The 27,853-nt window shown below is 42.7% G+C and overlaps 1 protein-coding gene across 1 annotated transcript in view; it reads right to left on the minus strand.

The window, feature by feature from the left end:
* Positions 1-14,989, minus strand: part of MYH9 (myosin heavy chain 9) — a 70,666-nt gene extending 55,677 nt beyond the window's left edge. Inside the window, exon 1 of the mRNA XM_030961008.1 lies at positions 14,958-14,989. The gene's annotated coding sequence lies outside the window, so the exon portion shown is untranslated. The remainder of the gene's footprint in view (positions 1-14,957) is intronic.
* Between the last annotated feature and the right edge of the window lie 12,864 nt (positions 14,990-27,853).

Below are 27,853 nucleotides of genomic sequence, written 5' to 3' on the forward strand. Positions count from 1 at the left end.
AATTAAAACCTAGAACTTCCCAGAAATGTCAACAACTAGCCTAAAATGTGAGGTGCCATTTACTTCTAAAAGAGAGCAGTAATTTGCAGACACCAGTTAAGACTGATATGAGATACTTTCCATCACCAGCTAAGTAGTAATACCCAACCCATCAGTTTATATCTTTTTTTCCCCTTAGATAATGTTCAGTAGCAAAATATCTCCAAGATAATAACAGAATAAATCAGGAAGCTTTACAGTTAAACATCCTCTATTAACAACCTTCTATGAAGCTGCGGTCAGATAGAGGAGAGAGTTTCATCCCTACAAAACTGAGACTTAGGCTGCATACTTGAAAAATGGCGCCCTAGATTTAGTGTTTCATCAAAACCAGAACACTATCGCCAGGGATTTTCCAGTTTATAAGGCAGCAATTTTATTAGTGCCATTCAAAGGTCCTTTCAATCAGAAAAGGACTGCATGCGTCAAGGCTCATTAACCATGTAACAGCAGCCTCTTTACAAGATCCCATAAACATTACTTCTCAAATTCTTCCTCACAAAGATACCAGTGTCCTCAATTTATGTTTCTCATAGCTTGAATAGAAACTAGAGCTCTTTACTACCTAAAGAACAGGAAATGAAAATATGAGTACTCATGTCCTAGAAGGCTATCAGGAGCTATATGGATAACTTCTCTACAGAATTCATATTTACAAACCAGCAGGCAAATCAAGTAAGTGAAGTCTGACTGCACACACTGCAGACAAAAAAGTATTGAAAGCAGGACAGAAGCAGCTCAATTCCCAAAACATGCATGAGAGCAACAATAGATGTAGAGTCCCAGCATTAGCAAACAGTCAATGAAGCCAGAAAAGCATCAGCCATAATAATGATGGGCGCCAATGCCCACACCAGTCATCTGTAAGCCTGTAGGGAAATTCCTTTCAACAAATGTATCACTGTAAGGGGTATGTAACATTGTGCCAGAGACTGTATGGATAGCTGTATATTCACAGTCAAAAATTCTTCAGCAAACAAAGAGAAAATCACTCTATAAATAATCACTTCCTTTAGTTTAAAATCTTTGTCTTAAGTCTTGCAGGATATGCCAAGCAGCTATTCCACACTTGACCTCATCTTTCCTTCCCCACAGGGTCACTGACACTTCCACCTCAACCACAATGGTGATTCTCAGAGCAACTCCTCCTTTTCATATTATTCCTGAAAACTAGATTTTCATGGATACATGATGAAGAGATATGTTGTAAAGACAAGATGCAGCAGTCTGGAGGCTGCCATAAAAAACCTCAGCTGTCAGGAGAGCTCCAAGACCATCCTATAACAGCAAGCCTGACAGAGTACATAGCAAATAAAGAGGGCCAACAATTCAACAGAAGAGATTAGGATTTCATGACACTGCAGAGTATCATCTGCAGGCTGTGATCAAATGGTTAAAAAAAGGGAGTGGAAGGAAAGAGGGAAAAAAGAAAAAAAAAAAAAAGAAATAAATATTCAATTGTGTTCAGAGTTGTATCAGGTTTGGCAAAGCAACAGCTGTGCTCTACCCTCCATTACACAGCTTCCTGCCTATGCAACTCCCAGAATGTAACCAGTTGCCTTTTTTGGCTATAATCAGGCAGGACACAGAGGCACTATGCTTCAGCTAAATTCAGTTTCATCATTTCCTGAGGAATCCAAAGTAACCAGCCATCTGAAGTGTCCTACATTACAGTGAAACACAGTCCTCACTTCCTCACTGCTAGACTACATGCATGCATTCAGTATACCTTCAGATACGTTCTAGGATAAAGACTAATTCTTTTTTTGGCAAAGCAGTAGATAGGACCACAAGAAATCTTTCAAAGAGTATATCCCCAGTCAGTCCTAGATCTGAAGAGAACTAAGAAAATAAGATAGTTACAGAGAGGTTAATCAAATTCCTTGCAGCAAGAGAACCCCAAATTATCTCACATATTACAAGAGTGCATTCTTCAGCCAGTAAGAGATCATTCTAGAGCATCTATACCTTTTTATTTTCAGGGCTGAAAACAACTTTCACAGTAAGAGGAGAAATAGCCTAACACAGCTATTCTAAAATCTCACCAAACACTAAGTTCAAGATATTTTTAATATATTAAATATATATTAATTTAGTATAATCTAGTATATATATAAATGTATATATTTGATATAAGTTTTAATATTTTAAGTAGTACCAAACAGTAGTGAGGAGATTCCAAAAGGGTCTGCACCTCAGACTTGAAAAAAACTTGAAAATTCCCCTATTGCATGGCAGCAGCAGTCTTCTTATCATCATCTTAAACTAGCTCTCCTGTGCTCCAGAACAGACCCCTCACGTAGTAGAAGTAACAGACAGAGGCTCAAGCTAAGATAACATGGCATTAGAGCTATTCTCGGGGCTGACTGTGAACCCACAGGGCATCTGAACTAGCAATACCACAAACCAACCATTAATTTGTCTTCTCCTCAAGAACAGTACTAGAGGAATCAGATTCAGCAAGCTCCATCTCATGAACTCCTAAACTTATCTTCCTAGCTTATGCTGCATTTCACTGGGCATTTCTAAAAATCCCTTAAAGTGGTCAAGGAAGGAAGCAAGCCCAGTAAGCTCTTACATCAACTCACAATGAATGCAAATCATTGCTGTTTGAGGAACAAATTAGGAAGCAATTTGTTTGCCTGGTAGTTTGCATTTGGGGTGTAGATAATTATGTAGGACAAGGACATTTATCTTTACATAGCTATTGTGCAACTGCCAGATGTGAATACCGTTAACAATATTCTTTTTGATGCCAGTCTATAGGCAAGAGGACCAAAGAATACAGAAGGAAGACAGACCATCCTTGTTTTGAGTTTAAATGTCTCCTTCCTAGTATTGTTTCCAAAAATGACATTCTACAGTCACTTCCCCGTTAACCCAGTATGTTCCCTTATTGTGGTTCACAGCAGTCTGGGGAAGAGGCTGGTCAAACTTTGCTTGTTTTCCATTATTTCAGGGTCCAAGAGATATTCTTTGCCATTTAACTAACTACATAATTGCCACAAAGATGCCATACAGTCACAGATAGAGACAAAATGCTCTCTATAGTCATGAATAGGATGGGACCAAGACTTCAGTATGTAGCCCAACCTTAAAAAATAATACCAACTGCTCTGTTGACATACATATTTCCCAGCAGACAGATTCTTTTGAGAGGAACAAGTCAAACACTGCATTTAACTTAAGATGACATGCATTCCCCTTGAATAAGGCAAAATTACTCCAAACCCTCACTGGAATACAGTCATATGGACAGAAGTTTGCCTTAGTCTCCTGCAATTTCATAGCCTTAAGGCACTTATAAGACACTTCACACACACTCTACTTAAAGCAGCATGAAGTGCTTCCCATAAACCTGGCAACAAATACTTTACCTGGTTTGGAAAGGCCTAAAGGCTACCTCTGCTGTAAGGTCCCTTTCTTTCAATTACAAGTGTTTTACAACTGCTAAAAGCACAGAACATTATCTATTTGCAATTAAATTTTCAGTAACTATTTGTATTACATCCCCCATTCCCCCAGACATTTACTCAGTCAGCAGCCACAGAATTGCTCCTGGGAGTGAGCCACTGCACAATTAGATAAGCTTGAGCTTTACTAACCATGGAGCTAACAGCTGAAGTAGAAATAGAATTAATAAGAATTCTATACTTATTTCATAAGAGTATTAATGCAAGAGTTAAAGCATCACACTTACAATTACTAGAGCACTGGCTGGGCAAGGAAACATCTCCAATTTGAGTTACCTAAACCATCATTAAAGTAGGGATCTCCACACTGTTCTTTCTTGGCTTCAGCCTCATTCCTAGCAAGGATGCATTACTACATTGGAATAGACAGTTTTATTCACACACCACTTCATTTCCCTGCTTTAATGAATTATGAGAAGTTTGTGAAATACTGTGCTACCAAGGATGCAAAACAGCCATATACATGCACTGAATCCTTGGCAATTCAGATCAACACTTCAGAACTTTGCTGTAAGACTGAGCCAGCCTAAAAAGGGATGTAAGTGGATAATTACTGGAAGTTTTCTTCTGTTTCATATCTGCCAGTAAGACACTGTTACAAATTTTCTGTGATTTCATATTAAACAATCCTCCCACATGGTTTGCCTAGTGGCCTTTCTACTTGCAGTGCAAGAGGAACTACCCTAAAGGGTGACAAAAAAGAATGAACAATAAACAGCAAACATATTTAGACTACAAGTTAATTTCCCTTTCTTTAAAGAGTTCGCCTTTTAAAAGCAGCTCATGAATACAACTTTGCCACCACTTTCCAAACTATCTTACCTTTAGCAGCTTGTCAGAGGGTGCAATACAAGACAAAAGGCCCTTTCACAGAACAAAAGGAACGCATATAATTTCTATAAGCAAGACAAGATTTTTGCACTAGAAAGTTACAGCACTACTGGTTACTCATGGCCCTATTTTAGGTACAACTAAGGTGCACTCAGTGAAGACTTTGATTATTTGTTAATACATAGCATTTAAAAAATACACTGAGAAGCTGCTAATGATTCAAACTAAGTTTGGTCAGTAACAGTCATATGATGGGAATCCTTGCTAAGCTATGATCTGAACAGCTAATATTTGTATTATTCCTGCAATTCAACTATTTCACTTTCCCCAGCCAGCTGAATGTCGTTCCTCAAATTAGATTTAAGAGCAGCTAGAACGCTAGACTAAACTAGTCTAAAATAGACTTTAGTGGTCAGGCTAGCTACAGCGACCACGAACTGGCATTATAAAACCCCTAACCTACCAATAAAAAACTTCCTATAATTCCCTTGTATTCACTAAGAAACTGTTCAGATCTCATTTGTTTAGGTTAGAGTGACACTTCACAGCAGCCCAAACTGCTCCAATTTATAAGCAACACCTACATAAAAACCAGATTTTAAATTACTAAGGGTGAGAAATTAATCACAAGGAGGAAAGGAAAGGGAAAAGCTGGCAGGAAGCTGAACTGATGGACAGGTTATAGCTGCTTCAAGTTCAGTACATTGAGACACACCAGTGCTTGATGCTTCAGGCTGAATGCAAGAATCACGAATTTCAGTTATCCCACAGAGAATACACCACCAGGCAAGTACCTGAGCTCGTAATTAACACCCCCTCACAGGCAGCCCCACGCTGAAGGCACAGAGCTGCACTTACCCTTTCCATTCAGAATGCTGCCATGCAGACTCATTTCTTCTATTTCAGCTTTATTTGGGACTCATAATGACTGTTATTAGGCTTACTGGAGTTCACTGCTTTCCTCTCCAGTCACAGTCTGACGCACACAATACATTGTTGAAAGATTTATTTCACAACTGGAATGCAGTTTGCTGGCAATTATTGTTGCATATTCAGTTTGACTGTAGTGCTGCCCAGACTTGCCAGCTACCCTGTTTATTACTGTAAATTAAACTCAAGGTAGAGCACTAAAGTGCCCTCTCTGTATGTGGGGCTCTAAGAGCCAAGAATGAGGAATCTAATTATCTAATGCATAAGTGATGCTTCTATTGCACAGAAGTGACCTACTGGCCAGACTATAGGTAAGACAAAAGAAAGAAACTGAAGAAATTCTGCATCTTCCAAGTGGCCTAAAGGTAGCCAATACACATCCTCAGAACAGTGAACATGGAATAAATGTTTCTCAGTTTCTCCAAGTCCAGCCCTCTTCATCAGCTGCCAAGCACCACTCTGGTATGTGTGAAGCAGCACTTGCATATATTCTGCTGTAACAGCTGACAGAGGGGGTTTGCTCTGGCAGCTGGGACATCCTATGGTAAAATGCAAAGGCCACAAAGCCACGTACAAGCAAGACACTTACATGCCACTTAATAATCACCTTTTCTCTCCACTGAGTTCAAATACAGTAGGACTGTGAGAACAGTCCCACAAGTATGGCATATGTGCATTTAACAAATATTAATGTCAATCTGAAGAGGCTACTTTTGGGCACCAAAGACTGAAAACAGGATAATAATGCAGTGGCTTCACCACGGGCTACAGAAGCACAGGAACAATCTTGGGCAACCACACTGCATGCAGTAATTAACCACAGTAGGTTACAGGCAAATAAAGGCAGGCATAGCTTCCCTAAGTTAATGCTAGGGAGGGTATGCTTGCCTCTATTTTAATTGCACCTTACGAGTTCAGGGAAATATAAAGACTTTGACACCACCATGTAGATGGCACCAATACAGTTAATCAGCTCTATGTAGCCTGTGCATGCTGTTTAAACACACCAAACACCGATTTAGGGAGGGGGAGGGTAGCCTTCTGTTGATTTCAAGTCCAGTCTTTAGCATGACAAAGCTAGGCTGGCTGCCACCCAACCCCATTCACTTTGAATAAATATTCAAAGTTTACAATCCTGCATAATACACTTTCTGCAACTGTTGTTTCTCATTAGTGGAGTACAGTACATGCCTTCTCAGCAGAGGAGAGAATTCCTCTTACAGAGACAGTGTGCCCACAAGGAAAACATTCCAGGGGGAGAACACATTCTTCGTGACCACTCAGCAAAGTAATCCCACTTAAGGAGACAGCTGTAGTTCAGAAAATTGCAGCCCATCCCTGCTGTTCAAGCTGTTTTGCTGGAAGACTTGTTTTCAGGAGGCATAATGGCCTGCATAAGTTCTGATCAGGCATGCAGAGTTCCCTACGGACATTGCAGGAGAGAGGGGGGAAGAGCTTAGAAAGTTTTAACCTTTGTTACCTCCGGGTCACTTTTCATCTCTTCCCCGATATTCTGATTTAAGGCAAAAATGTGTCTGCCAAGAACTCTGAGGCACGGTGTAAGGTAGCTCTACATACATCAATTAGCACTCTCTGTTATCTTTGTCAATGCTGGGTTTCAATTCACTGCAAGAGCAAACAAGGACTAAAACAATTACATCTAAATACAGAGACAAAAAATACAGTGCTGGTTCATCCTTTTAGATGCAAATATTTAGCATTTACCTGGCCAAGATAAAGTCATCTTACAGGAACAATTACTCTTGCTAACATTAACTGACAAATTGCTTTGATCAATACTACTAATCATCTTCCAGCTCATAAAGAACAAATCATCAGTGTAAATATGCCCAGTAAATAATTTTTCAAAGTATTATTTTTACTTTGCAGCAGAAGTTTCTCTAGAAACCTTCAGTTCAGCCTATCGAGCCAAACTAGGACTGTGTACAAGCAGCCTTCTGCTACATCTCATATTTTTATTTTTGTTTCAAATCATTCTGCTGCACATTTACAGCAGCTATGGGGATGGCAGGCAAAAATTGTGGCACAGAGAAATGTACTGCCTCTACAGGGTCCAAGCTGGATTCTCAACTCTTCCAGCAATACAAAGCAGTTCAATAAGAAGACCTACATCTCTGTTTATGACAGTGATGTCTGAGGTAGAGGTCTGAAGAATGACTTTTTCTGGACATGAGAACACAGCAACCCTTACACAAAGAAGAAAAAGCTACATAGCCTTTACATTCCAGGATGAAAGGCCAGGTTGAAAGTATTTTTTTTAAATTTGTTTTATAAATACTTATGCTTATAAATATCATGTTCAAGATTGTCTGAAAACCCAGATTGTGGCATTTCCCTATTGCATTCAAGGTCTGGCACAGCCTCTTATCTATCCATTATATGCGCTGTTCTACAGAAAGCTCCTGGTGCAGTAGAGCACACGAGGAACACTCAAGTTTGTCTTCTGGTTAGCTTGCTCCCTCCCTGACCTGTGCTTTCTTCTCTCATTGGCAAATATATCAGTCTTTAAAAAGGAACCGCATCAGGCATCGCTAATTTTAGAATTCACCCAACCGTGCCCTCCTGTCTGGATCTCCTGAAACACGGATTTTTGCGTTAGAGGAGAAGAAAGGACTCATCTTTCAATCTCAAATGAATAAAAGCAAGGGCACTTGAAGTAGAAACTTAGTCTGGACTATTACAATAATGGCTATATGGCATATAAAATTTTCTATATTCTGGCAATTCTTGAAGAGACTTTTTTGGAAAAAAAAATAAAATTATCTCCTTTTGACAGGTGACTGATACGACATTCCATGGTTTCCGTATGAGGAAACAAATATAATTTGAAACTTTCCAATAAAGTTTTGCTTTCTGCCCTAAAAGGATAAAAAACAACATAAGGAAACACTGACCACAGCAACACTGACCACACAAAACTGTTTTGTGTGTTTCCACCATAGTTAACAAGATTGTCCACACCCATATACACAGCAGTGCTGTGGTGGTGAGGCACTGGAACAGCCTGCCCAGAGAAGTTCTGGATGCCTCATCCCTGGAAGTGTTCAAAGCCAGGCTGGATGAGGCTCTGAGCAATCTGGCCTAGTGAAAGGTGTCCCTCGTGGCAGGGGATTGGAACAAAATGATCTTTAAGGTCCCTTCCAACCCAAACAATCCCGTGACTCTCTGATATTCTTCTCCTTATCTACATGAGCAAGAACTGAACCACAAGTGCAGCTGCACTTTTTCCTCACAGAATTAGCAATAATACAACATGGTGATATTTATCGCTTAAGTCTACATCAAGTTTTTTGAGCACTAAAAAACTAAAATTTATTTATACAGTTCTGCCCATTATGAAAAAAATTAGGATTTGCCACATAACAGATTACCTCCCACCATGTGCAAGAAGAAGATAAACTGATTTTGCACATATATATGTCAGTGCTACATGGGCAATGTAGATAGCTTTTAGAAGTTACGTTAATTTGCCTAATAAATTGGCAATCCTTTTCTGACTAATACATCCTTCTCATCAAATTTGTGTGTTCTTATTTTACTTTTCCCATCATATATTGCATTAAACTTGGAAAGGGCCATTAAACCAATTCACAATAATTTAGTGTGTAATGAAATGTCACAGACTTTAGTGTCTGCTATAAAGATTCATAGTGCAACATAAACCAGTTCGCTTAGCTTTTATTGCCTGGGTAAAGTCACAAATCTTAAGTCACAATTTAAAGAGTTTTTGTGCTTGTAGAGAAATCTTATTCGGTATTTATGCTCCTCTAAGAAAGAAGATTTACTTGGTCAGTATGCAGACACATATACTTGAAACACAGCCATTTCAAGAATCCAATTATTTAACTATTTTAGGTAGCCAACTGTATATCTGCATCCATACTTCCATTTATTTAAACAATTCTGAGAAGTCTGAATACATTCCACTTGATGTCAGAAAGGGATAAAATCATTTCTATCTCTGAACAATGGGAAAAAAAGCGACGTCTGAACCACAACTATGAAGAACAAAATATATTTAAGCAGCATTCTGCTAAAAAAATAAAATTCCACTAATACAAAAGAAATATTTCTTAGACTACCTCATATGCATTTACAAGTAAAAAGTAAAGTTGTTTTCTAGATAGTTACCACAATGAGGAATTTATGAATTAAATTGCTGTTTCTGGTTATCTTCATCTGACCTGTTCCACTCACTAACTGTTAAACACACAGCTACCCATCCTCACAACCACCCAAAGAACCCAAAGCAAAGTGTCAATACCTTCCTCTACATTTAGAACTATGACTGATACAGTTAAACAGAAGCCTGAGAGTATTTTTTTATCTACATTTTAAAAAATATGCAAAAATCAATTTACCATATAAACCAACTAGTTTCAAGAGCTTAGCCAGGAACTTACTAATCCAGTTCACTGGTTTGATTTCAGATTTACATTCAGTATTTCTTGAGAAGTTCTTTCATCTAAACACCCTACACCTGTTCAAGTATGTCTAAATCCTAAGATAAGGTTTCTTTTTCTTAAATTGATAGCACATCAATTAAAATTACTTTGTTCACACATTTCAAAATAACAGATTTTATCAATTCTGGCACAGAAAGATTGGAATCTCTCACACTAAATGGCAAGGAGACCTACATGTAACAGTCCCTGTTAAAAAGAACTCACTAACAATTGACCTACAAACTGATACTATAGTTCTGTTAAGTCAGTCACATTTTGAAAGAAACAGAAGCAACTAAATTTTTAATTGAAATTTGGCTGTAGGTTTCCTTTCTTTTTTTTTCTTGGACATTTAAAACAATTCTGTTACTAAAACTAACTGGGTTGGTTGTTGACCATAACCAACTTTAACCAAAGTCAAATCTACTGCACCTCCAAGGTTGAGTAAAAGAGTCTAAATTCAAAAGAACTGGTCAAATCTTCAGCTTAAAAGAAAAACACAGGTGATTGTACTCTCATCACTACAAACAATAAAAAGTAAACTAAACTATTACAAGAGCATGCTTTAAGTCTAAGATTTTAAACAGGAAGCTGCTCACCAGGAAAAAAACCCCTCTGACTGCACACAAGTGACAAATAGAGCTGTAAAATTTCTCTAAACCTTTTTTCTTACAAGTCTGAAGGCCCACTTTGCTCTCACGCAAATCAGAACTCCAGTTCTGTGCAGAGGCATATATCACAATGGATTTCCTGCCGAGACTCATTAAAATGGTAGCTCTTGATGAATGGAAGTATTCATCAGTTAAGAAGACTTCATGATACAGATTTTCAAGTTAAGTTTCCCTTAACATATTAATTATTAGCCTGAGTTTACTGAAGTCACTTACCCATGTGGTTTTATTTACTGCTCTCAGTAAAGTCAGCATACATGCATTAGGAGAAATTTATATTTCTAGTCATGAAGACAAGCAGAATCCAAACTCTATGTACAAAACTCTAGAGGCATAAATTTCATAAATAGGTCATGGAGTCAAGACACAGCATACAGCATTACATTTCATTATACCTCTCTGCAACCAGCAGCAATACATTTGTAATACTTCTACAAGAGAAAATTTACAGCAGACAAAGTATGCCAGAACAATTTTCCAGTGTCCCTTTTGCTATGGTTAAAAAGAACATGACTTAGCAGTACTAGCTCCAGAAGTATCACACAATGAAATCAATCACAGCTCCATCACCAGAAAGCTGCAGACACTAGTGTTTCTCCAGACTCTTCAGGATGCTCAGAAAGGCAACATATTGTGATGGCCAAAGGACCATTAATTGAAAATGGGGACTAACCCATTACACTGGACACAACTGCGCTGGAGTGAGGTCAGAAGCTGCTAAACCACAAGAGTGGCCTAGGACTACAAGACGAATCAGTGTTGAGATTATTACTTCAAGTGCTCCAAACAAGTTCTCACAGCCACTGAGGAAAAAAGCGAAGCGGATAAACCATAATTAAGATGAACTTTTAAATTGATGCATTTCATTTAGTTGGACAACACCCATTTGCATTAGCTTCCAGGGCAGAAGTTGCATTTGTGTTTTCGCTTCAGCGTACCCTATTAAAATCAGGTTGCTAGTTTCCATCTCTCTCTACACTAGAAAACTCAATTAGAACCATGGTGTGGTTAAACTGAAAAGAAATTTAAGGTACAAGGTCACCGAGCCACCATTAAGTCAGAACAACTGCCAGCAAAAACAATGCTGCTGTAGGCAATCCTCTGCTATTATAGTTTGGTTCCAACCCACAGAAGACTTAATGTCAGGCACACAATTTCTCTACTTAACATGCAAACAGCTCTGCCTCAATTACAAAATAAGAAAGCAAAGAGTAACGAGATATTTACACAAGAAATCAAAGAAAATAATTTATGTTAGAGGGCACCAAGTACACTATTAAGTCAAACAAACAAAAATACATTAAATCATACACTGAGGATTAAGGTTTTGGACACCTTTTAGTAGACATGCACACTAATTGTGAGTGTCTAAAATGCACTCCAGTCATCAGTTAGTTTCAGCCTGTTACCCAATAACCCAAAGCTACCACACCAAAAAGTAGATGTACTGTGGGGATAACACAACCTTAGCTTTGACTTCCCCTTTCAGTAAACCTTGCATTAACTAGATGAGTTCCTGTACCTCCCATGGGCCCACTTATAATCTCACCCTATTACGGTCACACTAATCCATAAGCAACATCAACCTAGGCAAGACACAGGCCTAGGGATGGGGTGGAAGAGGAAGACTGAGAAGAATCAGCTCAGAAATTACAACACCTCTGACAGGTGTCCTGTCTCCTTTGTTCTGGACACTAACAGAACCAAATCTGAAATTTGGATATAGACAGACTAATCTCCCGGTACAACTGAAGTGTATTTTGACAAAAGCCAGCAGTAGCTGATATACATGCACTCCCTCATACCTGCATGTGAATAGCCTGACACACGACCAGCCTGTGAATTATTACATGAAAACAGTCAGTACACTGTTTTTAAAGACCTTCCAAGATAATAATGGTTCATGTTTTCAAGATAGTTTGTTGAAGTGGTAAATGCAAGTCTCGCATTTGTAGTAGATACATTTGCAGTGCTAAATAATGTTGCAAAGAGACTTAAGCACCTGCGGCATCCAAGTGCAAGGCAGTTTTCAACTTGAAGATGAGCGAGTATTAGAGCTACCACTGGCTACACAGCTTGAACACTCTCCAACATATTTTCATAATACCTAAATAATATGCTGGACAACAAAGATTATTTTAGCTTCCTAAGTGAGAGATTTTTCTGTTCTCTTTCCTATGATTTTACTGGACAAGGTTGGTTTTATTTTAATTATTATTATTACTTTTTCATTAAATTAATTTAAAAGATTATGGTGTAGCTCTCACAAGCTATTTGTCTTCTTAAAACATTCTGAAACACATCAAAATCTATACAAAGGAAATGATGAAAACAATCTTATTATCTCTTGAGATGAAATTGTCATCTGGCAACTTTTTTCTTACAAGATTAACTTGAGAGAAAAAAGAAACAAAGAAACAACCAAAAAAAAAAAACCCAGGACAACAGTAGAAACAGCCTAACAATCTATGCAAAGGCCAATAAAAGGACTTCAGTTTCTCCACTTATTCTTTTGGGGCAGACAGAACCTGACTAATAAGTCTTCCTGTTTATACAGAAACAGACACAGGCTACTCGGCAGTGCAAACTCTTCTCCAGAGGTTGCAAATGCTTCTCCAGAGGTCTTCCAAAGTTAGACCTTGGCTATACAAGTCAAGCATTCAAGAGATAACACCAGATTCCAAAAAGAACCATATCACTTACCAGCTTGGTGCCAGTCACACTCACTTGGACGTTTCAGGTCAGTAAAGAAGTTCAGATTCCCATTTTTACCCACTACTACGTATTTTGCTTCTACTTTAGCGGTACAGAAAATTTTGCCTGTCCACCTCCATAAAGACAGCGCACACAGTATGAGTAAGTGCAATAAACAAAGCTACCAAGAAGTGGAACACATCATTTCAGCAGTTCCACCCGATATGGAGCATCACAGAACTGTTGAATGACTTCCTTGTAGTTATTTTCACAAGGCCAGATTAGCATGAAGTCTTGTGTTTATACAGTTTGGAAAATTGTGATTAACAACTTCAAAACCCTTCTGTGCCACTTACATTTATCAATTGCTTTCCCCTCATTACAACTTTCTAGTTAATAAAAATATTAGTTTATCTTATTGAAGCCTTGTGAGAGCACTACAGATGCAGACAGTGCATCTAGGAGTCAATACCTATCTGCACCATGATTTTTGCTGGAATGCCGTCGATAAGTGAACTTAGTCACATCGTGACCTAGTGACTAATTTCAAAGGCATTTTACACAGGCAGTAACTGATTAGAGGGTTGTTACTTTGGAGTTAAAACTTTACCATACCTAGCCTTATGAACAGGAGAGGTATACAAGAGTCAAGAATGTGTAATTTAATCTTTCAATCCACGGTTCAACAGTCTCCATATAAGTTACCTTGTATTTCCTTACAGCAGGCAAATCATAAATGGACCTTGGCCTGCAGACTACTACAGTATCTTTACAAGTTTGAAGCATATTTTTTTAATGCATTGTTTGAGAGATTACTCTGTTTTGGAAGACCTGCCCAGTTATAAAAAAGCTTAGGTTCTTAGTCCACTCCGATGGAGTGTGGCTCAGGACATCGTGACAGGATATGGCAGAAAAACCTACAGAAGAAGAAGCATCAAGAGCACAAACAGTGCTTCAAGAGGGAAAAAAAAAGAAGGAAAGGAATTGTAAGGAGGGAAACAAAGTGGAATTAAAGAGTCACTGCATGCAGAGTTTGCTGACCAATGCAGTTTAGTTCTGAAAAATCCCCTTTTAGTACCAGAAGCGTGTTATTCTTTTAAAACTCATTTCACCCTGTGTTTAGGCAAATTAGGAGCAATTCTCATTAAACTTCCTGGGCAGGCACCGCGCTCGGGGGCTATGAAACTTGTTACTTTCCACACCTACCGAGGACAAGTCGAGAAAGATACCACTCAAAGCCGGAGAACTTTTACTACTCGGTTGGAGGTGATGCCTGAAAGCACAAGCTATCTGCAAGAGCTCTCGGTGCAAGCTTCATCTTGCCCTGTCACTCCCTCCTCCCTCCCTCCCTCCCTCTCTCCTGGCCCAAACCGAACGAGGAAGTGGAGCCGGGCGGGCGGGCGGAAGCCAAGCCCATGGCGGTGTCTGCAGGAGGGCTGTCAGCCCGTGACTCAGGCTGCAGCCCTGACAGCTGCAGCCCCCGGCGGCCCCTGCCCGCTGCCCCCGCGGGCCGGGCAGCGGAGGGCAGGAGGGAGGGGAAGGAGCTGCCTCCGGCGGCACAGAGCGCCAGTCACCCACCCCACCTGCGGGAGGCCGGTTCGCGGGGCGTGCACAGAGCAGAGCGGCAACTCCGCGGGCACGCACGGCCCCGGGGCACGGGGGAGACACGGGGAGCACACCAGCACGGCAGGCCCCACGGGGACGGAGGGGACACAGAGCAGCGGGAGCCTTCTCGCCCGGCCGGACAAAGAGGCGCCAAACCCGGCGAGAGAGAAAGAAAGCGCGGCGCCAGGGGGGAAAACCGGAGCCTCCCGCGCCCACCGCCCCGCCCCGCCCCGCCCGACCGGCTTCACCTGAGCCCGGCTACGGTGGAGGAAAGGAAACGCCGCGGCGGCGGCTGCGCTCCTCACGGCAAGAGTGCGGCGTCCTCCGGCTGCGGCTCCTCCCGCGGCACCGCGACCGCCGCTCGCTCACCGGCTCTGCTGAGCCGCCCGCCCGCCCGGGCGGAGCCGCCCCGCCCCCGCGTCGCCGCCCGCCAATGGTGCCGCCGCTGCTGAAGAATGACGGACACTCTGACCAATCAGGGTGGCCGAGGTGTGCGGAGGCTGAGGAAGCCGTTGAGCCGTTAGCAACGCCCGTGCGCCCCGCCCGGCCCCGCCCCGCCCCGCTCAGCCCAGCCCGGCACCGTGGTCACTCGGGCGGGGAGCGGCGGCTGCGGGGCTTCGGGGGCGCCGAGGGCTCCACGGGCTCCACCCTGCCGGCTGCGGGGTCGCGTATGGCTCCCCCGCTCCGATCCGCTCGGGTCGAGCCCGGCCGAGCCGCCTCCACAACGCCCCACGCCGCGGCAGCCCCACAATGCCCCGCGCCACCCTTTGGTGCTGCCGAGGGCAGCGGGTGCGGCCGGGAGCGGCAGTGGGGCCGGGGCCGGGAGCAGCAGTGGGGCTCCGCGGGGCCATGGGCTGCGGGCCCGGCCAGGAGCGGCAGTGGGGCCGGGGCCGGGAGCAGCGGCTCCCCGAGGCCGTGGGCTGCGGCCTCGCCACCCGAGGCCGTGCCAGAAGTCCTCCGAGATGGGGGTAGGGGTTGGGGGGTGTCCCGGCCAAGAGGTTCCCACTCAGCCTTGTAGTGCAAAATATCTGCAACAGGAAGATGCCAGTCAAACTTTTGTTTTACGGAGTCACTTAGGTTGGAAAAAGTCTCTGAGATCATCGAGTCCAACCACACCATTGCACTGAGTGCCACATTCAGTCTTTCCTTAAAGACCTCTAGGAATGGTGACTCCCCCACCTCCCTGGGCAGCCCATTCCCATGCCTAATCACTTTCTGTGAAAAAAATTCCTTCTAATGTCCAGCCTGGCTCAGCTTGAGGCCATAATCTCATCCTGTCAGTGGCTGCCTGGGAGAGGAGACTGACGCCCACCTGGCTACAGCCTCCTTTCAGGCAGTTGTAGAGATTGATAAGGTCTCCCCCGAGCCTCCTTTTTTTCTAGGCTCAACAACTGCAGGTTCCTAAGCTTCTCATAAGACTTTTCCTCCAGATCCTTCACCCAGGAAGGTAAAGGATCTTGTTTCCTTTCACTGGACCCTAAGGGACAAAGCTGAGGCAGGCAGAAGCATGAGTGTAAGCAGCCCCTGGTGCTGCTGAGGTCTTTGAACAGCCAGTGCACATGCTCACAGAGGCCCGAAATGTATTTTAAAAGGCAGACTGAAAGACTGATGTGTGAAAAGACAGAGGTGGTGTAATTCTGCCTCCTTATATTAAGTGGAACTTCAGGATGAGCTAAAGGAGGAAGCAATAGCCATGATGTGAGACCAAAGTCCTTCTGAAAAGAGTACAGCATATCTTAATCCATATGCCAGATCCAGAAAAGCAGATAAGGTTTACTGCACCCTTTATGAGAATATAGAAATGCAAGGGTGCTTCCCTTTATGACTTCCTACTTTGTGCAAGGAGGGTACATTTGCAGATGTAGTGCCAGTGACAGAAAATGCAAGGCAAAATTTACTGGTGGCAGTATCAATGCTACAAGCAGAAGAGGCAAATGAAGTTAAAGAGGCTTGAATAAAGAGGGAAGTTAATGGAGAAGTATCTACAGAAAGCGTTTCTTGTCTGAGTGAAACACTTAAAGCTTAGAAAGGTTCACTGCAGCAGTTTGGAAACAATCCTAGACATTTTTATCTCCAGACACAGAAGACAGTGGGAGAAATCACTGAAAGGTGATTGTACAGCTGAGTATCAGGGACACAGAAGTGTCACTGTTGGAGGCAGAGGTGAGAAATGTAAATACAGATGCAAAATACAAATGAGAATTTCATTTGTCCATGAGAAAAGAATATACAGGGTAGGTCTTCGCTAGTGCTTCAAGGTAGAAAATGAAAGAAAGCTGGAATTGTGACAGACAGCTACCTACATAACCAGATACCTTTGGATTTACTGTGAGGGTGATGAGGCACTGGCAGAGGTTGCCTGGAGAAGCTGTAGGTGCCCCATCCCTTGAAGTGTTCAAGGACAGAGTGGATGGAGTTCTGAGTAACCTGGTCTAGTGGAAACTGTCCTACCCATGTCAGGGGAGTTGACACTGCCTGATCTTTAATGTCCCTTCCAACCCAAGCCATTCCATGACTTTATGGTCAATCCAGTGGCTCATACTGAGCCATGAAAACAAGTGGCCAACAAATGGAACAGATATTTATTAGCTGAACAACATGGTTTTAACTTCTCCCACAAAAATGAAGCAGAATGAAAATAGTGGAGGTAACCAAACATATCAAAAGCTTCTTAAGAACATGAGAAGCTGCATCGTTAGCCATGTGGCTGAGAAAGGAAAGGTAAGCAAAGGAAAGCAGTCAGTATCAAGTCTAAACAAAGCTTTTAAAGGAGGAAAGGTAGCAGATCTTAGCTAGGAAAGCTAGTACAAAAAACAACATGAACTGACAGCCATCGTTACTTTGGAAATAAAAGATAATGACTGGAAGCATGAAGTGCAGACATAAAAAGGTTGTCACAAAGTCATTTTTGAACAGTGTTTATTATTGGTAGTTTAAATTCTTTTATTTTTCTCTGACTCTCACACTCACGAATGTTCTCTGCTATTCCTAATCTGCTCAGATTTAAGGCTAAGGTCAGACTGGACTGCCTTCTTAAGGTTTGGCCCTTTTTTATTTTCTTTTTTTTTTTTTTTAATATAAATCTAAGAACTTGGTCCCACTTCTGTTTAATTGATATTAAAACTTTCTTGATGGCTTCATCAGTAAAGCATCAAAACTGAGTTCAGAACAAAGACTGGTACAGGTTTACACCATCCTCCTCCTTCACAAAAATGTATCCCACCTCTATAGAAAACTCTGTGTGTTTCCCTCATGGTCAGATTTGTAGATGTGCCATACTTGAGATAAGTCAGATTTTAAATGTCTGTGTTCTGTAGCTTGATGACCTTGAAAACAAGTGCAATAGGTTTTTGTTGGCAGGAAGTTACCCAAGAAAAGGGACACACCTCAGAGAAAAAGAAGACTAAAAGAGCTATCAGACTGATTTTATACATCTGTTACTTTCTACAAATTCACAGGATGTCTAGGTAGATCTTTCTGATCAACTTCATTCATGTTTTCCATCAGTGTTTGCAAGCCAGCATGATTTGGAAGAACAAACCTGTAATGGTCACTGAATTCTGGAAAACATCTAAACAGCAAACAGATTTACCAGTTTGATGGGAATAAATTAATGGCACTGTAGTATTTCCAGAGGGAAACAAATCTATGAGGCAGTGAGCATCCAGAGATACTTTGCCAACTTTTATACACCAGACAAGGGCCACTTGCTCAACTACAGTGTTTTCCCCTACACTGGTCTAATCCAAGACCAGTTTGGTCTTAAGTTTGTTACAAACAAACTTTGCTTAAATTTGTTGGCAAACAGCAAGCGCTGGGAGAAGCCTGCACTTCATCAATCAGGAATAAATGTAGGGACATTTGATTTTTGTATCTGACAAATAGATAAAAGTGGCCAAATTAATTTTGGTGAATAATTGCCAATGCTTTGGGGGGCAGAAATAAACCTCTTCCAAAACTAGTTTCTTACTGACAAGCTGGAGAGAGTGAAACAAGAGGAGTGAGAGAGACAAAAAGGTGTTTACTCCAGGGAAGGAGTCACATTGCTAAACTCTAACCACAGTGGCTTTAGACAGAAACCACACATGTACAGATCTGGAGAATGTCACAATCTGGTGTTGCTAAGAAGCCTGAGCTCTGCTTTTGCAAAACTTGAAACCTTAGTTGTTTTACTGCAGATTCATAATTAGAATCTCTTTAGAGAAGCAGCTCTGAAGTGGCTTTAGATACACCCATACAGAGCAGCAGCTATAAATGCAGATGAGAACTTGAAACGTTTTCAGGTGTTGTAGCAAAAGGAAGTGGCTCTTTGGAGGCAGGTCTGTAGAAGAAAGTCACTCATGTCTGCGGACTTTGTGCCTCTGAGCAACCTGAAATTTGTTTGCAATTTAAGCACCACGTATTAGCACATAACTTCCTTTTCCCTTTATACCAATTCTTTATTGTTCTCCTCCCAAACCAAATGCCACATCCAAACTGTGAGAGTGTGAAAGAAAGGTGGAAAGCCATTTTAAGAGATGTGGAAGGAGTGAAAGCAAGTGATGTTTCCCCTGAGGGCTGGGAGGGGTGTGTGTGTCAGAGAACAAGTCAGTGAAATGTGTCCCGGCTAACCTGTCTCAGAAGCAGCCAGGAGCAGATGTTGGGAGGAGAGCAGTCCTTTTCTTACAGAATGGTGTTACTCTTAGCAGAACTACCCAGCTTCTGGCATGGCTGTAGAAAAGGTAAGGTTTAATTGGCTCACTTTCACATGTCAAGGTGCAATTCCGTCATGCCCTCTTCATCAGCAAAACTGGTTTAAGGTGTTGTCTGTTCTCCCACTAGACATTTGGTTTTAGTGCTGTGACATAGCTTACCACTGCTCCAGCAGTGATGGTGAAGATTTTTAAAAAGTCATATTGTACACTTGATCACTGAAGAACAGCTAAAAAAAGAAGGTCAAGAAAAAAAGATCAGTTCACTGATCTAGTTTATAGGCCCTCAGAGAGATGCATCAGCACAACTGAGGCTCCGTGATGGGAGTTTTTTTAAATTGACTTTGCTGATGGAGAAAATTTAAGAAGGAAATATATGTGCACCCCAAGACAGGGGAGGAAGGGAGGAGCTGTACCTGGCATACTCTAGCATTTAAAACACTTATTCTATTTTTCACCTCTCCCCAACCCACCACCCACACAGTTCCATGTGAACAACCTGCTGAACTCCTGCTCTCTCATTGTAGTTCTTCCTTCAACTTTAGTAAAAGAGGAACATGTTTTTACTTTCTCAGTACATTAATGACAATATCTGCAGCTGAAAAACAAACCATTTACATACATGTGGTTATTTGGGATACTATTCAGAGGCACACTTCTCTAACACTGTACTGCAGTTGTATATTTATCACATGCTAAAGTCCCTTCTTTCAATAAAATGCAAATGACACCATCCTATTGGGGAAGCAGATTATCAAACAGCTGTGCTATGAAGTCATGAAATATCCTCAGAAACACACCTAGATGAAAACTTCTGTCTGAGGCAAAGGAAAAGTCTTCTTGGAGCTTGTGAGTTCCTCCAGTCCCTGAGATGAGATTACAACTCCATTTGGCATGGTTACAGACACCACATTCCTGATCTGACATAGTAAGAATAATGGCCCAGAGCTCTTTACATCCAAGAGGTACCTCTGCCATTTAAATGGAACCACTATGCTAAGCAACAGACATCTTTTTAGTTCATTATATCCTCTTCCAAACTGTGTTTCCTCTAGCCCTGTTCTCTTGCTCCTCACTATGTCAGCTTTAAATTCAGAAAAGCTGCCATCCAACACTAGTATACAAAAGGGCCAACATGAATATAAGCTATCCAGCAAAAGAATCTTTGTCCCAAAACTCAGTTTTGGAACTCAGGAATCTGAGTTTCCTGCCTTGGGCCAACCCAGACTTGTCCTAAATGCCAGCAGAAAACATCTTGTTACCTGCCTTAAAAAAAGCACAGCAACTGTGGGATTTTTTTTTTTTTTGGTTGGTTGATTTTGTTTGGTGGGTTTTTTTCCTGAAGAAAACAATCATTTTCACAGCATCTGTTACATGTTAGTTCCTTCAGTGATAATTCAGCAAGTACAAAATTTTAGGCTTGTCTGCCCTGGCCTCACAGCTCCCCAGCTCAACAATTGCAAAGGAGCCTTTATTAACATCTCAAATACCTCCTTTTCCTTCTCTCTTTCTCAGAGGGGTAAGAAATGCTTCAGATTCCTGAGTTCAGAAGGGCTTGGGGGCATTCCTTTTAGCAGAGGATAAGTTGAAAGGAGAACAGCATTCTGCCCTTCTGTCACACTGCACCTGTCATGCTTATGACAAGCCCGGCTTGGGTGAGGTGTTGATAAGGAAAATACACTTTAAAGAGACTGACAAATCCATCTAAACACTGTTTAATTCGCTCTGATAAGGTAGGGCTGTGGAGAGCTTTCTGCCACCTTTGCTTCTATTTTCCTTCTGTAGGTCTCAGGCTGGGCCATGTTTTCACAGGACCAAGAATTCAGTAGCAGAGTGATTGTCTTACAACAAAACAGGACTTGGTTCAGAGAACACATAAGAGTGACAGCATTTAACTACATCACAAAATTTATTCATTGTTTTAATTGCTTTGCAGCATCAGCCACCCTTAATGGACCTCTAAACAAAAGGCATCTAGCTGAATGTTCACTTCCCTCTTCCAGGGTGAATTTAGTCACCCTTTTTTTTAACACCCTCCTTACAAAAAACCAAGAAAGCACCCCTACTTTCAGCTTGCTGCCTTTCCTGGGGTTACTGTGTGAGATTCTTCTCCACTAATGGTGCCTCTCAGTTTATCCCATGTCCTCTGTTTGTTTTTGGGCTCAGCCTGCTACAGTAATCAAGGCCAAATATTTGCTCAAATGAAGTGGCCCTGTGGTTCTCATTCCAGGAAGCTGGCTGAGGACAAAGTGAAACTAGCTTGAAATTCTCTAGTATGCCCAAGAGATGTTAAGAGCAAGGGATTTTTCCAGTGCTGTAGAAAGTCATCCAAATTCCCACTATAGCTCTGTTGTGGGAACTGCAGGGGAACTAACTCGTTTATAGCCTACCCCAATTAAAGACACCACTTTTATCTGCCAGAAACCAAAGTTGGTCCAGTCAAAACCAAACTTTGGGATCATTCTGTCAGGCTACAACAAGAAAGAAGACCCAATATGAAGTTACCCGAACATTCATTCTCCCTCTTCTGTAAGGCTGAAGTCCACATTTTTCTGATAAGAGGAGGCTACATCCTTGTGCTTGCAAGTCAGTGGCAGGTCTTATAAACACACCCACAGATTCTCAGCATAACATATTGCAAGCTCTGTGCATCTGGAGCCAGTGCATGCTTTGCTCAACAACCCCCCTTTCATTTCTGCCAAGATTCCCTCCCACATTTAGGACTTTTTTCCTGCTCCCTTGAGAGCCTCTTCAATTCTCCCAGCTCCTCCTGCTTTCTTCTGTAAGAACAGATTGTTCTGTATGGCTTTGCTGGTCTGCTCTGCCTTTGGGAGCATATGGACCAGTGCAGGAAGCTGGGCACAAAGATCTGTGCATTACCCTTATTCTCAGCCCCGGGTCTGGGGGATGGACCTGACAGAGTTCACTGCCAGTGAACTGACAGTGCTGACACAGAAAATTCACCAGGATTTCCTGAGGCATTAGCTTTGTAGGATGTGAGAAATTGCCAACACAGATACATGAGGTGCCATCACTGGGGGAAGCCTCCTTTCAAATGAGGTGAAGATGAGCTCCATTTAACACAGTCACCCTTCTCTCCCATTTATCAGATCATCATTTCCTGCGATTACTCTGGAGCAAAGAAAACAACTCACTAGGCATCCTGTGTGCTTTTAGAACACACGGATTCTGGTAAAAAATCAATAACTCACTGAGGAGTAGCAGGCTTCTGAGCTGCCCAGGCTAGCACCTGCTCTGCAATTTCTCAGTTACCAAGAGACAGGAAAGTGTTAGAGGAATCAAACCCACAGGACAGAGGTGCCCAGAGACTTCTTCCTTCAGGTGAGGTAGCAACTTGTGTTACACCAAGATGTAAGGAGTCTTGCAAGCACTGCTGCCTTCTTGTACTGCACTGGTCCAAAGGAAGAAAAGAAAAAAAAACCCAACAAACAAACAAACAAACAAACAACCCCCCCAAAAACAACAACAAAAAACCCCAAAACCCAAACAAACAAACAAAACCAACCAACAAACAAACAAACAAAAACCAAAGAAAAGGAGGTTAAAAGGTTTTCTGTGGAAGAGAATATTATGAATATTGTTTGGACTTTGAGTTATAAACCCAAGCATGACATAGACCTAAACACACAAAATAAGGTAGCACTGCTCTCTTCTACCTAATGGGGCAAGTCATTCAACCTGTGGTAAATCCTGTCCTCTCCCTCTCTGACTTTTCTGTTTGTACATAAAGTTAAAGCATCTAAAGCATCGTTAAGCCTCTTACTGCTCTACCACTCTCCTGATTACAGCTGCATCTAACACTGAACATGCAATACACACCTATACCTAAGTTTGCAGCTAATTGTAAGACACTGCAGAGGCCTGTAATTCTTTGACTCTTTATAGAGGAATGCACACGTATAAAAACCTTTTGAATTTTCGTAAGCTGCCCCTTAGATGTGGGATAGCAAAATAAAAAAAGATGAAAACAAGATGCTCACACAATGATTCAGCTTTCCTGCAAAGTTTCTTCAACCAGCCATCACAACCCTGAAAATAATCACCCCAGCCCATTTTTCCTGTGGGCTAAAAACACATCAGCAACGAGGATCGTAATTTAAGGGTTTTTTGTTGCTACTAGGAACTAATGAGGAAGAGCTTTGCATTACATGGAGAAAAAGAATCACATGCAGAAAAAGAAAGCAAGTATGTGTATGTTTAGTATTGTTGGGTTTTGGTTTTTGAGGATTTTATTTAATTTTTTTTTTTAGTTTAAGGAATTCTAAATCAGGTTTAGCTTTGCTAGGGGACATACCAGCTGTCTCCAAGCTCTTTTTATGATGATCTCTCTTGTACTTTAATTGAAAAAGCAGGGTGTGGAAGTTTCAACAAATGCTCCCCTTTGTAGTGTGTTAATTAGGCACAGGAGTTAACAAAACCCCTCAGTTATAAACAGTTACCTTTCCCCAGGCTTTCTTTCATTTTCCTGCTATTGCATTTTCACTAATTTTCTATTAGGTTTCCAGAGTGGACAAGACTAATTTCTAAAATTAGTGTTCTAATTAGCAAGGAAAAAAAAATCCAAACCAAACCCAAGCAGGAAAATTAGTAAAGGAGGAGGAAAAATACCACTGTAATTAGAAGCACTTAAAGATGCGATTTTTTTTGTGCTTCTTCAGGATACAAGTGACCAAGGTCTTTTAAGTTCAGTGTAAAGTCCCCTCTAAAACTGAAAATGGAAGTGTCTCCGGGTGTAAATGCCTGGGCATGAGAAAGAATGTGATCGGAATATGTGTGCCCTAGAATGATTGCTACCCTCACCCCTCCAAGAGGAGGAAAGAGAGGAAAGTGAGAATGGCTGCAATTTCTCCAGACATCTCCTTGCGTGCTGGTGTCCCGGCTGGCTGCTCAGCAGCAACACACAACAGCTGGGAAGGGAGCGGCCCCTGCCCTCCTCCCTGTTGGCGGTGACCTCACCCATTGGCACCGCTGTGCCCAGGGCAGCGCCAGCCACCCAGGCACTGGAGCCCTCCTCCTCCTCCTCCTCCTCCTCCTTCTGCCTCCTGCCGAGGGAAGGAGCAAGCCCCAGGGGCTCGGGGCTGCGCTGCCTCGAAGAGAGGCAGTCCTGATGATGGAAAACTGTGCTATAAGGATGACTGCCATCTTAACACCAAACGTTTTTCACCCTGTGTTAGCATGAAACCTTTCATGCTGCTGCTCTCTAATCTTGTTTTCTGTTTAATTTCTGGAGAAAGGTCGAGCAAGGCATGTGAATCCATGGTATTGGAAGAAGCACGTTATGATTCAGTCTCCGGTCAGCGCCCCACTTCTCTTGTTGCCTCTGATAGTGCTGTTTGCCCAGCACCTTTACAACATGGAAGGCACCACATATTCAAAGTTGCCTTTGTGTCCAAGGAGCTGCCCAGAAAGCAGGGGAGTAACATTTCTGTGGGACTGGGGAAATAACAGCTCTGCCTACATTCCCAATGGAGGCTGCGTATCCCATCATGCCAGCAGACCTGGAAAAGACTGTCTAGGGGGAAACTCACGATTCTTAGTGGCAGCTTCCCAAGCACAGCAGTTCTTATTGGGAACTTGCCTCTCCTCTCTGAAAGAGACTGCAGATAGCCTAGGGAAGATAGGCATTCCGACTTTTATTGCTGCACATCAAACCACCCTTCCCTTCTCCCTGTATGGCAGTAGCACAGACCAATTCTGAAGCCAAGATCAGCTCTTGCTGCTTTCCCCAAAGAGCTTTCAAGCTCAGGCAGACCAGGAGAGCTCAGTGTGAGAGCATGATCAGAAGTGGAGAAAGGCTGAGCATGGCCTCAGTGCCTGCAGCACTGAGTATGTACAGGTCCTTCCCTGAGTGACCAGGCAGGAGGGAGCTGAGGACCCCATGGCAGCACAGAGCTACTGCACGTACGGTGGAAAATGTTTAAACTGCTCTACTTGGGGCCCACAGGAAACTTTTGGGAAGCGTGTGCTGGGTCTAAGACAGGAACCAAGAGAGTCAGTGTTTAAAATATGCACTGACAATGAATTGCTTCATTACTTAGAGAAAAATTGAGAAGGGGGGAAGGGGTAAAACTCAACCACATCAGGAAACAGGCAAATAATTGTCTGACAGATACACCAGGTCTCCTGATTGCTGGTCTAAGACTGCTGCTACTCAGCCCACAGTGTCTTACTCATCATGTTCTCCTTCAAGGTCTTATCTGCATTTAGGTATGGATCTCACACGCTGGAAAAGAAGCAAACAGAAACATAGGGCAGCTTGGCATTTTTGCTAAGTGTCTTATTTTGCCCTGATCTACTGTTTTGCATTCTCTTCCAACACTGTACCCTGTTCATACACCCAAAATTGAAGCATGAAAGTGATACCCTTTGAACCAAGGAAAGTTTTGGCCAGTGAGCTGCTGAAGAAAGACAGATGGGTGGACCACAGTGCCTCGCCTGCAGCACTTTGTAAAACAATTGAACAGTCCCAGGCTCAGGCAGGAGACTTTCTACAAAGGCCAAGGCAAGGAGTCGTGCAGGGCAGAGCACCTGGAGAAACTGGATCTCATGACCTGGACTTGCACATCCATGTGTAGAGACATGGGAAACACCGCCTTTCTGGAGCTGGAGTGGGGAGGGGAGCTCTGGAAGCTGCAGGCAGGAAGAGCCTGACTTGGGAAGAGCGAAGCAGGTAACAATCACACAACTATTTATGGCTCTTTTTGCTTGTGACAATCGCAGCCTTATAAGGGCAAGAGCGCTCCAGTCGGGGCAGAGCTGCGGAGGTGGAGCCTCCAGGGGCACTCCTGATGTTTGCTCCCAGGCTATCTGCCTGCCCAAGCCGCTGACCTCGTTCCCGGGAAAAACCCTGGGAACCCTTGCTGAATCCAGCTGTTCAAATTTCAAACTACAAAACGCCTCGGCTGCCCTCCCCTTCTCCCCATACCTCCTACTAGCTGGAGCTGTGGTGAAGCAGAGACGTCTGCTTTTGTAATATTGTGGGTATCAGGGAGGCTGGAGAGTGCCCCCACAGCCGACGTGGGAAACATGTTCTCATCTGGTTGTGACAGTACTGAGAACCGGAAGAAAAAAGAAAGAAAAAAAGAAAAAACAAACAACCCTCCCCACGGCCCCCCCAGCGTTGCTTGTTGGACACAAGGGAGTGTGTGAAAGGCTGCAGCTGGAAAATCTGGTGCACAAACTCATTTGCAGATCCTTTAGCCCATGGATGTGCTTCAAGAGCCCTCCAGTAACTTTGGCTGAGCTTCCAGTATGTGTGTTGGGTTCTTACACATTTCAGCCCTGTCCAATCCACCCAGCTGAACTATGCTGGAAACGGTTTGCAAATAAAACTGAACATAAACATGCTGAAAATGTCACTGTCATCAGATAAGGTTGCTATGCACATGAAATTCCTGACACGAGTTCATTAAACCAAGGACATGAAAAGTTAAGCCACATGCCTATGTTGCCTGGGATGGGGAGGAGGGTATGGTGAGTGTGGATTCAGGGTATAACTTTATTTTTTTTAGCCTTCTACCAGCCCATAGCCATCACTCTTGTGTGATTCAATTTGTCCCAACAGGCAGGGGAAAAGAAAATAAAACAGAATGTTACAGCACCCACCTCCCTCTGTGAATACTGGTGTGATTTGGGAAGGAGCAGGAGGCAAGGGTTAGCCATGCCACTGGGAGGTGTGGAAGGCTGGTTTTCCAGAGGGCAAAGCACACACTGACAAAGCCAGGCCTCAGCAGCCTTCACCAAAACAAGTCATATTTAGCACTGCAGGAGGTAGTTCATCTCTGTATTATGAACCAGGCACTAAGAGCTTCCTCTATGATACACTTCTTGTAACTGGGGCTCTATTTGACTTGCAGAAATGCCTGGGCTAGATGCTCTTACATGGACTTACCAGTTCCCAGACACCTCAATTTGCAGAAGTGCCAAATGTAATGACCTTCCCTACCACCTACTGAGCTGTTATAGATCTCACACCACATATTTTAAGAGAGGGGCAGGAGCTGTGGGAGTGGTCTACAGATGGGAGTGATTTCAGGGGATGCCCTCTCCTAAGCCTACCACACAGCCACCCTTTATCTGCTTTCTCTTCTCAAGAAAGATGAGCTGTGCACACTTTGCCCTGGGATGAGCAACATGGGTTAGATTAACCTGCAAAGGTGGAAGATCATGTTCTCCTCAGCCTCTCAAGGGTCAGGGTTGGGGTTTGATGACTGTGTAAAGCCAACCCAAGTCTGAGCAGTCTCTGAAGGAGGGTTATTCCCCTCCCTCCTCTGATCTTCACACTCCCACTGCCAGTCTCGGATGACAGCCAGCTGATTCAGCTGGAAATAACCCTGAATCAAAAGAAAGACAGATGTTTCCAGTTTGATAATTTTCTTGGTACATTTGACTACGTGCCTGCTACAGAGGTGCTGAAAATGCACAGTCATGAG

This window comes from Camarhynchus parvulus, chromosome 1A (assembly GCF_901933205.1).
Source record: "Camarhynchus parvulus chromosome 1A, STF_HiC, whole genome shotgun sequence".
NCBI classification, from domain to species: Eukaryota; Metazoa; Chordata; class Aves; order Passeriformes; family Thraupidae; genus Camarhynchus; species Camarhynchus parvulus.